General features: G+C 38.9%; 2 long non-coding RNA genes across 2 annotated transcripts in view; one reads left to right on the plus strand and one right to left on the minus strand.

The window, feature by feature from the left end:
- LOC132352555 (uncharacterized) overlaps positions 1-17,445 on the plus strand; it is a 305,390-nt gene that overhangs the window by 239,894 nt on the left and 48,051 nt on the right. The gene's annotated exons all lie outside the window — the stretch shown is intronic.
- Positions 15,429-17,445, minus strand: part of LOC132352556 (uncharacterized) — a 103,973-nt gene continuing 101,956 nt past the window's right edge. Inside the window, exon 3 of the long non-coding RNA XR_009498775.1 lies at positions 15,429-15,474. This is a non-coding gene — a long non-coding RNA (uncharacterized LOC132352556). The remainder of the gene's footprint in view (positions 15,475-17,445) is intronic.

Genomic DNA, 17,445 nt, shown 5'->3' on the forward strand with positions numbered 1-17,445 from the left:
ATTTTTCAAACTATAAGCAAAGGACCACAGAACTTGTTCCTTAAAAATCTCAGCTCTAACTGTGCCTGTTACCATAGGTCTGAAGACATAGCTCACTTTTTTAATACTGATCTGAGTTTGCATATTCAGCAATCCTTTCCTCAGATTCTGTACTTTACCAGAGTATAATTGAGAGGCTTTCAATTACTGAGAAAAGCACTGATGAATTGTTAACCATTCCCTTGTGGGATAATGTCTCTGACTCAATACAAGTACAAATCATGTTCGAGAACAAGCTTGACAACTGTTTCTGAGTTTCATTATGCAGAACTTTTTACATTCCCCTCTCACCGACCCCACCCACTCACCATTGTATTTTTTCCTTTATTACCTTGTCATTTTATTACATACTGTAAGACCTCTCAAAAGTTCTTTGGGGAACTCAAGGAAAATATTAAGTGTTTATAGTAGATTAGATGGTGCTTTTCAAAGGCACAAATTTTGGTGTGTGGGAAATTTAGGTTGTAGGACTGATGTTAAAGCTTTACCTGTTCCTTGAGGCAACTCCCAAATGCCACTCTCCTCACCTGAGCTCACCAAAGCAGCCCCTCACTCTTGGCTGTGTCCTCAGGTCTATCTTGACATAGGTCAAGCACACTGATTGCCCTCCAGTACAGCCTGTAGAAACTGTAGCCAGGGACTACACAAGCACTCACCTTGGCTTTTCCATCATGTAACTGCTTGATTCTTCCTCATTGTTTGGCCACATATATACTGAAATGTCAACATTTGTTTTTCTATTTCCTACCAAAATCTCTTAAAGAAGGGATTATATTTAGTCACCCTCTATTTAGGTAAAAATATTTACTAATGATAATGCTTCATCATTTGCCATTATTGGAATAACCAGAACACAGATTGCAAAGCTTTCAGTTTTATCCTCAATGATTGGGTTGAAGAGGAAAAGCATTGATTCTCTTAATAAACAGGCAGAGGAGTAAATGGGGGTGGTTACAAGTTCTTCCTTTGTTTTTATCTTTTGTAAGCACATACAAACTCAAACTTCCATCTTTTCTGCTTTATTCCAATGACAAGGCAGTCATACTCTTAGAATGGGCAAGTAGAGTGCAAAAAGTATGTTTTGATTTTTGTGATAGCTGTCATTCTCAGTACATTTGAATCCACACAGTTGAATTCAAATTGTGAATGTGTGTGTGTGTCTGTGTGTGTATGTGTGTGTCTGTTACAGCTATATTTCTGTAAGTAGGGGTAGCTCTTATTTGGTTCAGCACAGAGTGATTTTCCTGGAGGACGTTTTTAAAAGGAAATTGTCTACGTGAAGAAATGATGTAGTTATAATCCTAAGAGTTAACCTTTTCAAATATGTATAAGTGGCATACATTTCCTTGTTTTGCTGTTTTATTTTCAATCCAAGATTTTTAGAGCATTTTTTGCTCACATCTCTCTCCCCGCTCCTCAAATCTCCTGCATGATGCAAGATTGAAGTTAGAGGTCAGACAAATAAAATTAGATGGAATACTTGGGGAAACTCCCTCCCTTCTTTCCTCCGTCTGTCCCTCCCTCCCTCCCTCCTTACCTTCCTTCCATCTTTGCTTCCATGCTTTGTTTTCTCTTTGGGGCATTTTAAAGCTATTTTAGATTGTAATTTATACCATCCCCAGGTCAAGTTAAAAAGCCCTAGCCAATCTGCAGACAGGTTACCCCAGGCTCTTATTACCATTCCGTGCAAATTTCTGTTTCTCTTTAAGATTGTTCTACTGACATCTAAGGATATACAATGGAAACTTTACCACTGGTAAAGATTTTGTCCCTTGATTTGCCTTTTCAAACTATTTTCCCTTGATTTACCTTTTCAAAGTCGATTTAATGTTTTGAAATAGTACCCAGTATTGGTGAGCCTAAGTTGAAAAATGGTGTTCTCAGAAAGAAATGATTAAACTGTATACCGTAAAGGGAAGCAATTTGGCAATAATATCAAAAGCATTAAAGATATATATATATATATAAAAATTGTGATCGAGTAACTACATGTTTAGCAACCCATGCTAATAAAATAATCAAGCATATACACAAATTTTTTCAAGTTGCTATTCATGTTAGAATATGAGAAATTTCTTGAGTATCCAATGATTAGACAATTAATCAATAAATTAATCATAATTAGAATATTATGGTAGCATTAAAATCATGTTTGCTTTTAAGGGAAAAGTACGTTTTGTGTGTGTATTTCAGAAGGATATTTTAAATATATTAAATAATACTAATATACTAATAATACTAAATGAGAAAAGAAGGTTTTAAAAGTGCAAATCATTTATGATTATAATTCTGAAACCATATATATATATATATACGGTTTCTCTCATATATATTAGAATACAGCAAAATTTTAATGTTCTATTCAATTACCTCTGAATGGTGATATCATTAGCTTTTTCTGTATTGCATACACTGAGCATGTATAACTGGAAAAAAAGAGATATTAATCTGGAAAAAAGCTCATTTTAAAGATATCAAATGATTTCTCATCCATTCTACCGTTCACAATACACTAGTTCTTATTGCTATTAATTTTGTCACTATCTCCTAAACATATCTTCTCTACACTACACACATTTAAGATTCCCAAATGCTTCCATTAAATGTTTTACATTATCCTTGATTAATAAAACCAACTGCTGCAAAATATAAAATATTTACAAAGCTTGATTCAGTGAAAATGTAACCTCATTTTATTGCCAGGAGGAGTATAAGTTAATGGAGAATGTGATTCAAAGAAATTGAAAACCTTAAATGCATGTGAACCTTATTTAACAAGATATTAGCAGTAATAGTATTCAAGGCATCACGAAAATTAGTGAGATCTTATTATCAGCCTGTCTGTTTGTACTACAGCTCTCTGCTGGAAAGATCCACAGGAATCTTCTAATGCCATGGTCTATAAATTGTCTCATGAAGAGCAGTTTATTTATTTAATGAAATTTAACCCCGATCACTCTTTTCTGAATGTTGTCAACCTACTGTGTGGAAGTGCATCATATCAACCTAATTTCAGAAGGTTCTCTTTTGTGAAAAACACTAAGTTTAATGTTCCAAATATATTTTAGTTTCAAGTAATTATCACCATTATCATATATTACAACCTTAGGTAAGTGTTAATGACATATTGGCACGCTGTTATTACTTTCAAAATATAATAAATGTTTCAGTTATTTTCTCAAATATCGAATCAAAAATCAAGACTAGCCTTTGTAAAAATTAAGAAACAGAAACCTGAATTAACTAGAGTTGTGAGACCAGAAGGGAGAGCTCCCACTCCCTTCCATGAGGGCAGAGACCAACAGGAAGAAGAAAGATTTCCCCTTCCTCCCGGCAAACACTCAGCCAATGAAAGCCATGGACGCTTTGTTTACTGTAGCCCTCCCAAGTTCCTTTTTTCTCTCCACAAAAGCTTTCTCCTTCCCTTGCCAGATGAGGACTTGCAGGCAGCTGGCCTTGGTTGCAGACACCGAATTGTAATTTGCTGCTGATCCCAAATAAGCCCATCTTTGCTGGACACATACTGGCAGCCTATTTGTTTCAGATCAACACCTTCTTAAAAAGTGACATTTAAACTGGGTCCTCATGGAGTCCCAAGTAAGCAAATGAGCTTGGGCAGAGGGGGGAAAAAAGCCAGGAGGAAAAGGATCCAGAATATGCAAATGTCTAGGGCAAAAGAGAAAAGTTATTAAAAATTGCTCAGTAGAGCTGAAACAGTGAAAAGAGATTTATTTAATTCAATAAATGTTTATGAATCATCTACTCAGGGTTATGCATGTGATTGGTACTGGGGATTTGTTGATGAACTGGAGAAGGAGGGAGGCTGGGAACGGAGATTAAAAAACGTTATACATACAAATATAAACGTGCTGTTACCAGGGAGGACACCTCTAGCTAATCTGGAAGACCTAACCCAGACTGGAAAGAAAGGGAAGACTTCCAGAGGAAGTGACATTGAGCTGGACCTGGAGGATAAAACGATCGCAGCCAGCTTGGCAGCGTCAGAGCAGGGGGCCAAGCATACATCAGGACGTGGAGAACATGAGGCAGGCGACTTTAGCAGGGTCACGGAATATGACAAAGTTCACTATAGCTTAGTGTGGAGAGCCTGGGGGAGTGGGGACGCGGTGATGGACAGGAAGTGGGCGGGGCTAAACATGCAGGGCATTGCGGGTCCAGGACTGTGGTCTTTATTGTAAGAGCTGTGGAAGGACTTGACCTCCCAAAACAGAGGACTAACAAAATCAGAGGTGCGTTTTTAAAAGGTCAGTTTCAGAGGCACTGTACAAAACACGTGAGGGTGAATGAAGGGAGACTGCTTAGGCAGCTAATACAGAACTTCAGAAAATAGGTAAGGGCGATTTGGGTGGCAGTCGTAGTAACAGGAATGAAAGGAAGTGGACTAAAGCATTTTGCTCCAGACCTCCTCTCCTAATGACTGAGGCTCTAGATAAGCAACCAGCCTGCCCTCTATGAGGTATAAACCACATAGCTCCTCCAGGCTGAGAGGCAGGGCGTCACTCCCTGAGGGTGACTGCCCTTTGTTTTCTAAACGGACACGGAGCCACGCATCATTATGCCATTTTTAAAGGTCATTTAATAATATATATTTCAATGTTACAAAGTTTAAATGGGATAAATTGAATGCGCTTTGGAAACTATGATCATTTTATTCTAAAACCCTAAACAGATACCCACCCATCTATATTTATTCATTAAACACTTCCTTTAGGCTTGACATTGTGCTGGGCATCATGGAAAAAACCAGAAGAAATTTATGAATGTATTGGTGTGTGATTTAAAGAAGTGCTTAAAAGTGAATAGAATTAGGGAACATTGAAAAGAGTGAGGTGGACCCAGACCTTCTGCTCTAAATATAGATCATGTTTCTCTGTTTTAAATCTGTGAGAAGTGTGCTGAGTTAACCTTGAAATACAATTCATCTTTTCTTGATTTGTTATTTAGAAGTGTTGATTACCCTAGGGGGAGAATTATCTTGTGAGTGAACTTGGGAAGTGTCTGGTGGAGATTTTCCCAGCAGTTGGAACCCAGATGATTACTGTATCTGCCCAATGTCATGGCCAGACCATCACTGTTTATGTTTCATTATAATCCAATTAGGTAAGCACAGCCTTAAAGGTTTATAGATAACAGAGGTTCCAAACGTTTTAATTTCTCTTTTATTCTTCTTCTTGTGATGGAACATTCTGCTCAAAGGAAAAAACAGATTCTGTTACTGGTGAAATCATTTTGTTCTCATCGAAACTGTCTCTGGGCCTCTTCTTATTTCTGCCTGTCTTCCTGATCTAAACCAGGTTGTTATTGAGAGCACTTTCATTTGCACTTTGTGAAAACACCGTTTGTATCATCATTTATTCTATTGCTCTGCAGTTAGGTCTATGTTCCGATGAACATAAAGATCGAATGAAATTTCATGAAGCATACACATCTCGGGGAGAAAACAAAAGTAAAATGTTCGCTCCTCAGTTTATGGACTGTTAGACAATTTGTGAATACAGTTGATTTTACTCATCTTTCTTTGGCTTAAATTTTACTTCAGAAGTATTAAAATATATAGTTCAGTAATGGTAGAAAAGATATGAGCATATATCTTTGCAATCATAAAATTTTTTTATATGCAAGGAAGATATCAGAAGATATGGATTTTAGTTCTAATTCTTGGAAAAGTCCCAAACATCTCAAAATATCAATTTTCTTATCTTTGCAATAGGAATAATAATGTCCATAGAATAAGGTGGTTCTGAGGATAAAATATGATAGCTTCTAGGAAGAGAGTGCAAGTATAAAGCACCACATAAATTTGACATTGACCAGCAGCTCTTGCCTAGATGTCCAAGTTTAAAGATTTTAAAACATGATGCCAACTGAAAAGTATTATTAAATAAAATTCATGCTTCACTCATTCCTAAGTTTCACATTTGAAATCTTAAAAACTAATCCATTAATTTCATGAGATAATGAATTTAATAACTTATTTGATTTTGAAGTCAATTGTACTTTAATCTACTTTTAAACATTTTTATTTTTAGAAATTGAAATTTTTCTCTGAACTTGAGTAGATTACAATATGCCAATTTACACATTCATTCACTTACTCATCCAATAAACATTTATTGAGCAACTAATGTATAACCTAGACACTATAATAAGTGCTGGGAATAAAAAACAAAAAGATGTTCTGTTTTTAAAAAAGGAATTCCCAATATAGTAAATTAGGAAATGTAATATACAATAATACACGTTAGTACACAAAACGTGTAAAGCAGCAATTGTGATTCACAGTACTAGGTTTTATTTTAAAACTGTTTAAAAGGTACAGTGAGTAAACAAAGGCAAAAAGAAGATTCTTTATGTGAGAGAAGGATTATAGAAGATGTCACAGAGGTTTCCTTTGAACTGAGTGTTACGAGCTGAACTGTGCCCTCCCAAAATTCACATGTTGAAGTACTAACCCCCAGTACCTCAGAATGTGACCTTCTTTGAAGATAGGTTATTTGCAGAAGTAATTAAGTTAAAATGGGGTTATTAGGCTGGGCCCTAATCCTTATACAAAGGGAAATTTGAACACAGACATGCATACAGGGAGAAGGCCATGTGAAGATGAAGGCAGAAATCTGAGTTCTACAAGTCAAGGACCACCAAAGATTGCCAGAAAACAACCAGAGGCTAAGGCAGAAGCACGGAACAGATTCTCCCTCATAGTCCTCAGAAGTAATGCTAACACCCTGATCTTGAACTTCTAGTCTTCAGAAACGTGAGAAATAAATTTCTGTTGTTTAAGCCACTCAGTGTGTAGTACTTTGTGATGGCAGCCCAAGCAAACTAATACGGTATCTTTAAAAAAAATGAATAAGAATTCATCAGTATGACAAAGGAAAGAAGCATAGGGAGGGTGTTCAAGATTGAGGACAGAGTTCGCACAAAGACAAGGTGATATGAAGAAGCAGGGTTCAAAGGTCAAACTGCAAGAAGTTCAGTTTGTCAGAACATGGGATGTGAGGGAAATCCCAGCAGGAGAAAACCTTAGAAAGGTGGTCAGGAGTCACCCTATAAAAGCCCTGAGGCCATGCTACGGGGTTTGGATTTTATTTTAAAAGCAATTGGAGACCACTGAAGGCTTTTACACAGAGGGAACATATGATGAAGTGCATGTTTTATAAAGACCTCTTACTTTTTTTTAGTTCTTTGCAGGATGGTTAGAAGGGATGAAACTAGAGATCCAGTGGTCAGCCAGGAATTTACTGTGATAGTAACATGAGAAATGAAGGTTATTCGATAAAGGCTATAGAGTGGGATAAATGGGTAGATTTGGGAGATAGTAAAAAGTGGTAAAAATTCAGTGAGCAGCCAGTTAGCTGAGAGACAGAGAGAGAGAGTAGACTGTGATTTGAGCAGTAGGTATGGAGAAGGGATGGCTGAGACTATTTCCAAAGAAGAGCTGAAAGGGACCTTGACAAAATTATGACTTGCCCTTGACTACTGATCTGGTTATTTGGGGCCTATTTGGGAGAGCATTTTAATGTATTGTGATTCTGGAAGCCCTGGATGGACACTTGTTCAAGTGCCACCAATTATATACCAGCAATTCCAATAAACCATTACATTTTTATTATATTTTATTGTACATATCACAGATGCCTATTCACTTTGATGGCAAACAAATGTTTCTGCATAAAAAATAATTTTATAAACTTTCTGCTTTTAGTGGAGAGGATAAAAATTCCTCTGGTAGCTAAATTGCAAAAAGTTTTGCTCTAAAACATAAATGTTCATTTTTTGTAGTAAAAGAAAGGGAATGCAAATCTTCTATTCACACTAATGGAAAGCAACTTTAGCCTAAACTGCTCAAGCAACTTATTTTTTCTTAAGTTTCAAAATGCGTCACTTGAAAGTTAAAAAGAAAAGAGGGGCCATAGCACAATTTTAGAAAGAAGTTAAGAACTTTCCTATTGCAGAAAATTACAAGGTATCCTAAGGGTACTTTGGATGTTTTTCTCTTTGCTACTAGTTACAGTAGCTTGACAAAGCCAGCCTCTTCTTTTTCCATTAAAATCAATTAGCCCCTACAGTTTGCATTTCCATGAAGTGATTTGCCAGGCTCTAGTTATTTCGCAGAGGATCTGTGAAATAACTAAATGAATTCCTCCCTTTACTTCTTTCTGTTGTAAAAAGTCCTTCTCTAAAGCATTCCATGATACTTCCCTAAGCCCCCTGCCCAGTATTTTTTTTTTAAACATCTTTATTGAAGTATAATTGCTTCACAGTGGTGTGTTAGTTTCTGCTTTATAACAAAGTGAATCAGCTACACATATACACACGTTCCCATATCTCCTCCCTCCCGCATCTCCCTCCCTCCCACCCTCCCCATCCCACCCCACCAGGCGGTCACAAAGCACCGAGCTGATCTCCCTGTGCTATGCGGCTGCTTCCCACTAGCTATTTTACATTTGGTAGTGTATATATGTCCATGCCACTCTCTCACCCTGTCACATCTCACCCCTCCCCCTCCCCATATCCTCAAGTCCATTCTCTAGTAGGTCTGTGTCTTTATTCCCATCTTGCCACTAGGTTCTTCATGACATTTTTTTTTTTTTCCTTAGATTCCATATATATGTGTTAGCATACTGTATTTGTCCAGTATTAACCAGTGCTCTGTCCTTGCCTAGCCTGGTGAATGAAAAATGTTTCCTGCCATATCAGTAAACAAAGGGCGTTGCAGCCATCAAGCCACTACAACCACGAGCAATGGTGAGCCCTGAGGGAACTCAGGTTGGAGACAAAATGGGCTGCCCACTGCCCAGCCCTCCTCCACTGCAGCCACTACCAAAGGTGCACCCTGAGGGGACTCAAGACGGAAAAGCACAGGATAACGGCCCCAGCCCCAGGAATGATGTCAATGAGCCCAGACTCTTGCATCTTCCCATACTTAGAAAAGTGCTAAAGTCTTTACCTTGAGATACCTGGTTTTCTTTTGATGTTCTGACTACCTGGTTTTTCTTGCCAAACCCCCTATATATCCTGGCTCCTCCCTTACCTCTTCGGATCAGTCCCTCAGAGCTACCTGAGAGTCTGTCTTCAGAACTTGAAGTCCTCAGAAAGTCTGCCAAATAAAACATAACTCTCAACTTTTAGGTCGTGCATTTTTTTTTTTTAGGTGAACAGCCTTGACTGGCGCCTTTATTCTCTGTTCAAGAGATTATCTGCTTATTGCTAGCTCTCCACTTTGTAGTCCTCTGCTTTTGTCAAGATTTTCCCTCAAGCGTCTTTCTGCTAGTTTAGCTTGGATATCATCTCCTCAAGGCACCAACTTTTGAGACAAAGGCCCCCCTACTTTATGTGCTCCATAACACCCCGTGAACGGCTCCATCATTTCACTTCACTCTATTTTACTGGAATTATCTAAATAAAACCTCCACCCATGGGATATGAAATTCTTGCGGGCAGGTTGCTGTATAGAATCTGATACAAGCTGTACTTTGCTTCACAGCACCAGTCTCTCTAGTCAATCTTTAAGGTACGTTTGCTAGTGACAAATCCTTTTAGTTTTCTTTCTGAGAATGTCCTTAATACCCTTTCATCCTGAAGGAGAGTTTTCTATCACGGGATGTAGAATTCACGGTGGTAGACAGTTCTTTGCTTTCAGCCCTTGAAAAATATTGTGTGACTTCATTATGTTCACCGTGGACACAGGTAATGTGTTATTTCTCTTTGGCTCATTTAAAAATCTTTTCTTTGTCTGTAGTTTCAGAAGTATAATTATGTGTCTTGCTGTGTATTTCCCCAACTGGGTGATTCTGTAGGCTTGTGTCTTTTGCCAAATTTGAGACATTTTCAGCCTTTATTTCTTCAAATACTCTCTCATTGCCTCTCTTTCTCTTCCCACCGGGACTCCAAAGATAAGAATGTTGGATCTTTTGTTATTATTTCAACAGGTCACTGAGGATCTGTTTGTTTATTTTTTGAGCCTATATTCTCTGTTGTTCAGGTTGGATGAATTCTATTGTTCCATCCTCAAATTCAGGGTCTATCTTCTGTCATCTCCACTTTACTATTGAGCCCATTTACTGAGTTTTTGCCTATTGTATTTTTCATTTCTACAGTCTCTATTTTTTAAATTCTAACTTTTGTTTCATTTCTAAGATTTTCCACGTTTCTCTCTCATTTCAAGAGAATTCATAATTATTTGTTAAAGCACTTTTATGATGGCTGCTTTAAAATCCTTGTGAGATAATTGCAACATCTTATTCATTTCATCATCAGGCATGTTGGTATCAGTTGATTGTCTTTTCTTATTCAGGTTGTCATTTCCCTGTGAGGCAGGAGATAGATGGGTCCCTGGGGAAAAAGGTTTGAGTTCGTTCCTGTGGACTGATACTCTTGAGTCAAGAATAACAGGACAGGGGCTTCCCCGGTGGTGCAGTGGTTGAGAATCCGCCTGCCAATGCAGGGGACACGGGTTTGAGCCCTGGTCCGGGAGGATCCCACATGCCGCGGAGCAGCTAAGCCCATGCACCACAACTACTGAGCCTGTGCTCTAGAGCCCACGAGCCACAACTACTGAGCCCACGAGCCACAACTACTGAGGCCTGCGCGCCTAGAGCCCATGCTCCACAACAAGAGAAGCCACCGCAATGAGAAGCCCAAGCACAGCAAACGGAGAGCAGCCCCTGCTCGCCACAACTAGAGAAAGCCCACGCGCAGCAATGAAGACCCAACGCAGCCAAAAATAAAAAATAAATTAAAAAAAAAAAAAAAGAATAACAGGACAATTGAGAGAGGAGGGTGGGCCCTGCCCAGATAGAAGATAAGAGACCACATATTTCTCATTCTCGAAGTCAGGAGACGTCCTCGACTATACATGTGCAGAAAAGGCTCCTTGGAGGTCAAAAGGGGAGTGATGCCAAATGGCTAAGTCTACCCATAGGCCTCTTCAGTAGAATCCATCTTGGCTAAGAGATGCACGCACACACGTGGGAAGATCCTGAGATATACCAAATACAGACTTTGAACCAGGCAAATCTAAATGACTGGCCGGAGGAAACCTGGAAGAAATGCCGCATATAAGTGATTCAGACTGCCACGAGGGTGTGACTTTCTCTCTGAGCCCGCTCATGTGTCTGTCCACATGTACCGAATTCTTTTTTTTCCCCTAATAAGTACTTCACTTGTTTCACTACTTTCCTTCTTTGCGGGAATTCTTTTTCTACAAAGCCATAGGGCCAGGGCTTTGTCACTGACCACTGGTCTAGTGGCTATGATTTGCTGCTCTCACTGCCATGACCTGGCCTCAGTCTCTGGCCAGGAACCGAAATCCTGCTTCAAGCTGCTCTGCAGGCCGAGGCCACCCGAGATCACCTGGTTCTAGGTCAGATGATGATTTTTTTTTAATCACTTCCTGAACATTTTGGATATTATGTTCGGAGACACTGGGCCTTATTTAAATTTTTTATTTTAACAGGAAGACACCCTGTTTAGGCTTGGCATGCAGGTCCTAGTCTACTTTTGTGATTCCAATTACAGTCTAATTTTCAGAGATTGTGTGGTGCTGTGTTGGTCTGTTTGGTTTATTTCATGCCACTGGGGCTCCTACTGGTCCCTGATGATGCTAGTTGAGGGGTCTGAAGGAACTTATCAAAGCCAGGTTGCCTTGTCTCTCTAGATGGGTGAAGAGATTCTTAGGCTCATTGCACAGAGTGCTTCCTGGGCTGGGTACTTGTGGTGAGATCCACCTTGTCCCATGGATGCATGGTGCTTCTGGGTGGGGGAGGGGAGTCATAGGACCAGAGGGGAAGGAGAGTGCTTCTCGTAGCTGCTTATTATCAAAAAGGTTTCCAACTGATCCTCCTTGCTGGTTTTGCTGGGTTTGCCTGGTATTGTCAGAGACACTCCCATTTGATGCAGTAGCAATGAGCTAATCTGGGATGCCCTTTGTTGTTAGGTTGGAAATCAAGAAACACTGGGTCTAGGTCACCTTCTTCTGTTGGCTGTGGGGTTGAAAGACGTCCTCCCACTGTTCTATTTCTCTAGCCCAGGGGTCTCTAGCCAGTTTGCCTTCCTCTTGCAACCTTCAAAGTTCTCCTTTGATTTTCTATTGGCTTATTTCCAGAGTTTATAGCTATAGTTAGTGCAGAGGAGCAGGGAGAGACAAGTCTTTGCCATCTCATCATGATGGGAAATTCTACTATGCATAAAGATGGCCAAGTTTGCTCTAGACTATGCGCAGGACTGTTCCACAGTTATGCAAGTAAGGCTGGGCATAGAGAAGGTAATTGAGCTTTCTAAATGTTAGACACGGCCTTTGCACATTCAGATGCTATCACTTGCAACTGTGTCCTTCTGGATGATGATTTACAGGATCCAGAAGTTTGCACTGGGACCTGGGAAAATGCTGCCATTTTACCGCAGTGCTTTCTGACTGTACTGTGTTTCTTCTGATTCCATTAGATCTGGATATTTTAGTTTTACCTATATAAGTAGTCAAAGCAAGTGAAGAATTCTTGAGGTAGCAAGATGGTAGCAAGTGAAGAATGGTAGCAAGGGAAGAATTCTTGAGGATCTTAGAAACCATTCAACATCATTTTGTAGGTAAGAAAAACGGAGGCCCAAAGAGGTTTATTGACTTTTTCCAAATAATAGAGCCAAACAGTTGGAGAGCAGGATTAGGTCCCAGGGTTTATGACTTCTACTCAGTGCTTTTCTTCATTTCACCATGGAAATAAATAATAATGAATTAATGCATTTTCAATAGGAAATATATTATTCTAACTCCTTCACAATTTTTTTCTCTACACATTTAGTTTGCTGGCATATTTGGTTCTCTTATGTCATATAAAAAATACATCTATTCTGTCATTTATGAGCCAAGCACACAGAAGAAGAGAAAAATTTTAAATGATGCTAGTATCTATTCATTGAGCAGATTTTATTAAATGTTTCATAATATTCTAGGATTCAAGATAGTTGTGGAAGTATTGTAGAAACAGAAAGCTACGTAAGAGATAACTTCCTAACTTGCATCCCTCACCCAAAGTAGTTTCTAGTCTAATGAGAGATACAGATGTATAAACTTACTATAATGTAAGATATTGTGACATAACTGGTTAAAAAGGGGATATAAATCAAGTGTTGTCAAAGGGAATTGGAAATAATGGTAAAATCTGACTAGGTATATTAGGGAAGACAATCTAAGAGACGTCTTAAAGGTTGAATAAGAGTTAAATAATGCTCCATAAGGAGCTCATTCTATGTTAGCGTGGTGCTAAATACTTTACATAGGTAAACCAAACAACATAAATAAAGCTTGTACATAGATATGCTTATTGATGTTAAAATATAAAAATGAAAAGTTATTTAACTTATAAGTTTAAAGATTTAACATTTAGAGGAGGGTTACAAATTTGCTCAAAGCTACTCAGTTATTACATGGCAGACTGGAAGAAACCTGAGGACATCTACACTACAAACTTTCTGAGTCTACAAATTTTTGTATCTCAGGAGTGCATAGTTCTGGGTTTACTGTATACTCTGAAACTATTGGTTGATGGTAAAATGTACTTTATTTCACATCATTTTAGACCTTGGTTATTTTTGTTAAATTTTTCTCAGTCTTTGTCAAGGTGTATTTTCCAACTTGATTTCCTTCAAAATGCTAATTCTGTGCTTTATGCCTGCTTCATGGACAGCAGGAAAAATTTATAGCCTTCAGATAAAATTACAGGTGTGAAATGTTCCACAAATAGCAATAATTCACCATATCATTTGACATTTTTTTTTTCTGAAACATTGTATTCATAGATTTTTAAGTTACCAAATCAACAGGTTCTTCTAGTAAGGAGAACTATTTCATAACTATCTTTTAAAAGTATGTTTTTAAAGCAAAATAAGTAAAACCTGAACTTGTAAAGTGAAGGCAATAATGGTTATGTGATGCTATGCCTTTAACTGCATGTCACTACATTTGTAATTCTTGTAATCACTCCTTTTGCTCAATTTCTGATCTAAGGTCTATATAGATGCTCTAGAGTGTATCATAAGCTAAGATAATTAAAAGATGAACTAACATGCTTGTCATGATGCCAGTCTACATTGTAGCTAAGACATCGCTAGAAACTTAACAACACAGGGAAATATTAGTGTCCCATTGCTGCTGTAACAAATTACCAAAATTTAGTGCTCACAACGACACAAATTTATATCTTATAGTTCTGGAGGCCAGAAGTCCAATATGGGTCTCACTAGGTGTCTCAGTCAGATTGGGCTGCCATAACAAAGTATCACAGACTCTGGGCCCCAAACAACAGAAATGTATTTTCTCACAGCTCTAGAGGCTGGAAAGCCCAAGATCAAGGTTCTAGTCAATTTGATTTCTGGTGAGCACTCTCTTCTTGACTTGCAGTCGGTCACCTTCTCTACGTATCCTCACATGGTATGGAGAGACCGAGCGCTCTGGTATCTTCTTCTTCTCATAAAGGTACAAGCTCTATAGCCCCACTTTTATGACCTCATTTAACCTTTATCATCTCCCCACAGACTCTGTTGCCAAACACAGTCACATTGCAAGTTAGAGCTTTAACGTATGTTTTTAGGAGTAACACAAACATTCAGTTAATAACATAAAACCTGCGGTCAAGGTGTCAGCAGGACTGCCCTCTTTTTTGCACACTCTAGAGGAGAATCCATTTCCTTGCCTTTCCGGCTTCTAGAGACTGCTCACAATGATTGGCTCCTGGCTCCCAGCTCCCTTCCTTCTTGAAAGTCAGTGTATTAGTTTCCTAAGGCTGCCATAACAAACTATCACAAAATGAGTGGCTTAAATTAACAGAAATTTATTGTCTTACTGGAGGCTAGAAGTCCAAAATCAAGATGTTGGCAGGGTTCATCCCTTCTGAGGGTCGTGAGAGAGAATCAGTTCCATGCCACTCTCTTGGCTTCTGTTGGTTTATTGGCAATTTTTGGCATTTCTTGGCTTGCATATGCGTCATTCCAATCTTCCACCTTCATGTGGTGCTATCCCTATGTTTCTTCACAGTCTTCCCTCTGTGCATGTCTCTCTGTGCCCCAATTTTCTCTTTTTATAAAGACATCAGCGATATTGGATCAAAGTGTGCCCTAATGACTTCATTTTAACTTGATTACATTTTTAAAAACTCTGTTTCTGAATAGATCATATTCTGAGGTACAGGGCATTAAGACTTCTACATATTCTGGTGGGGGACACAATTCAACCCTTAGACATCAGCAATGGCCAGTAAAGTTCATCGCGTCGCATTATTCTTACCTCTTCTTCTGCGTCTGTCTCTCACTTCTAAGGATCCTCGTGATTACATTGGGCCAACTCAGATGCCATGCAGCATGACACATTCATGGGTTCCAGGAATTAGGATGTGGACATTTTTTGGAAGGCCGTTATTCTGCCTACAGGGGAAAAAAGGTTATTTATTAAAACTCTCAGAAAGAGTCCTGGATGTGGCTTGAAGGAAGAGTTAGAAATTTTACTTATGTTTGGGGGGATGTGCAGGTGATGTGACTCTTCAGGAGGCATGGTTGCTAAACTGCCTTCCAAGAAGAAGGGTGTTTGAGTTTCTGAAAGAGCTAAGTCAGCGTTAAAGTACTGTGGCTAGATGAGCAGTTGGGCGTTTCTATCAGCGTTCTTGCATGAAGCATCCTCCAATCCTGCACCAAGCATCAACTTCTCAGCTAAATAAATGCTCAACAGATACTAAGATTAGGTTTCAGAGTTAATCAGCTATTTTGTGCATAAGTGTGCACTAAAATGATAAAAGTTCCATTTCAAGGAACAAGGTTTGGTTATAGGATACAGTTCTAGAAGGATACAGTTCTAGAATAATCACATGCCAGAAACCTCCTGAACTCCCTTCCCATCCCTGAAAACACACACACACACACACACACACACACACACACACACACACACAGAGTTATTGTTGCTATATTGGTGAAACAAAGGAGAAAGAGAATAGGGCTCTTTATATTGTACTTATTTAAAACCTATTCCAATTCCTAAGTCAGGTGAATTTTTAGAATTCTGGTATGATTTTTCTCCATACTCAAGCCTATCCTTATCTTCACTGAATATTTAGATTTTGCTTTATGGCGTTCCCATAATTCATACAATTAATATTTATTTTATTTTATCGTAAATTTACTGAGACCCCTTCCATTCCATATGTGAATTTATTTAGGAATGAATATATTCCAATGCCCTGGACCCAAAGACTGAATTGAGTATCCCATTTGGTGCATCTGTCAAAGAAGAAGGATTATTTTAAAACATCCTGAATTCTTTCCAAAATCTTCTCCAGGGTCACAGTCAACTGCCACAGATAGCAATTTTCCCTGGAAGTGTAAAACAGAGAGAAGGGATAAAACAGAGTGAAAGAGAGAAAGCAAGTAATTCAAGGAACATAAAGAAGAAAGAATGATGGGAATAAGAGAAAGATAAATCTTTGGAGGCTAAAATTTAAAAGAGATTATTAAACAGGGAAAGATTGAGACTCCTAAGGAAATAGAGATGACACTCTCTGGACAGAGGTATACAGAAAGCACTAAGGAGGTCATTGTAAAGAAAGGGAATTCTAGATGTACAAATAAAGAGGAAATGGGGGACTTCCTTGGAGGTACAGTGGTTAGGACTCTGTGCTTCCATTGCAGGGGGCCCAGCTTCGACCCTTGGTCGGGCAACTAGGATCCCACAAGCCGCATAGCCAAAAAACCCCGAAAAAACATAAAGAGAATGGAAGAGGAATGATAACATGAGCAAGGAGAGAGGGGAGAAAGCATAACCTGGAGGCTAAGATGTTTTTCATTATTCCACAGAGTACATTTTCTTTCAATACAAAAGGAAAGAAAAAGAATGTATGATTAGTTTATGATAAAAAGTGAAAACAGGATGGCAGCCAGAGGGCCAGAAATTTCTCAGGCCTCTTGAAGGATGCTGCATTCTGACTTTCAGCGTTGGCTGGAATTCATTCTTACTAACGTTGAATACAGGAATGACAAATCTCTGGGTGCTCTGCAAAGGCCCCGGATTCATTCATCGCCCATGGACTCCACGCAGGGGGGTTTCATAAATGATTCCCCAGGCATAGTAATCATGGACTGTGGGAGAAGGAAAGTGGGATTTTGGCCTGCCAGGTCCTCTGTGGCAATTTTCTTCTGTGAAATTGTTGTCCTCCTATTGTCCTGTGTCTGGAGTCCTGTCCCCTATGGAGGTGCTGCCTATGTATCCCTCACAAGTTTGTAAGGCTGTTAGATCCTTAAATGACTTCCAAAGGTTTCACTACATCATTTTCAGAGAATTCTGGGAGAATTCACAAATAAACATTTCAACACTGTATAAAGATTTAATGACATGTGTGTTTAAGA

The sequence above is a fragment of the Balaenoptera ricei genome, chromosome 18, assembly GCF_028023285.1.
Source record: "Balaenoptera ricei isolate mBalRic1 chromosome 18, mBalRic1.hap2, whole genome shotgun sequence".
NCBI lineage: Eukaryota > Metazoa > Chordata > Mammalia > Artiodactyla > Balaenopteridae > Balaenoptera > Balaenoptera ricei.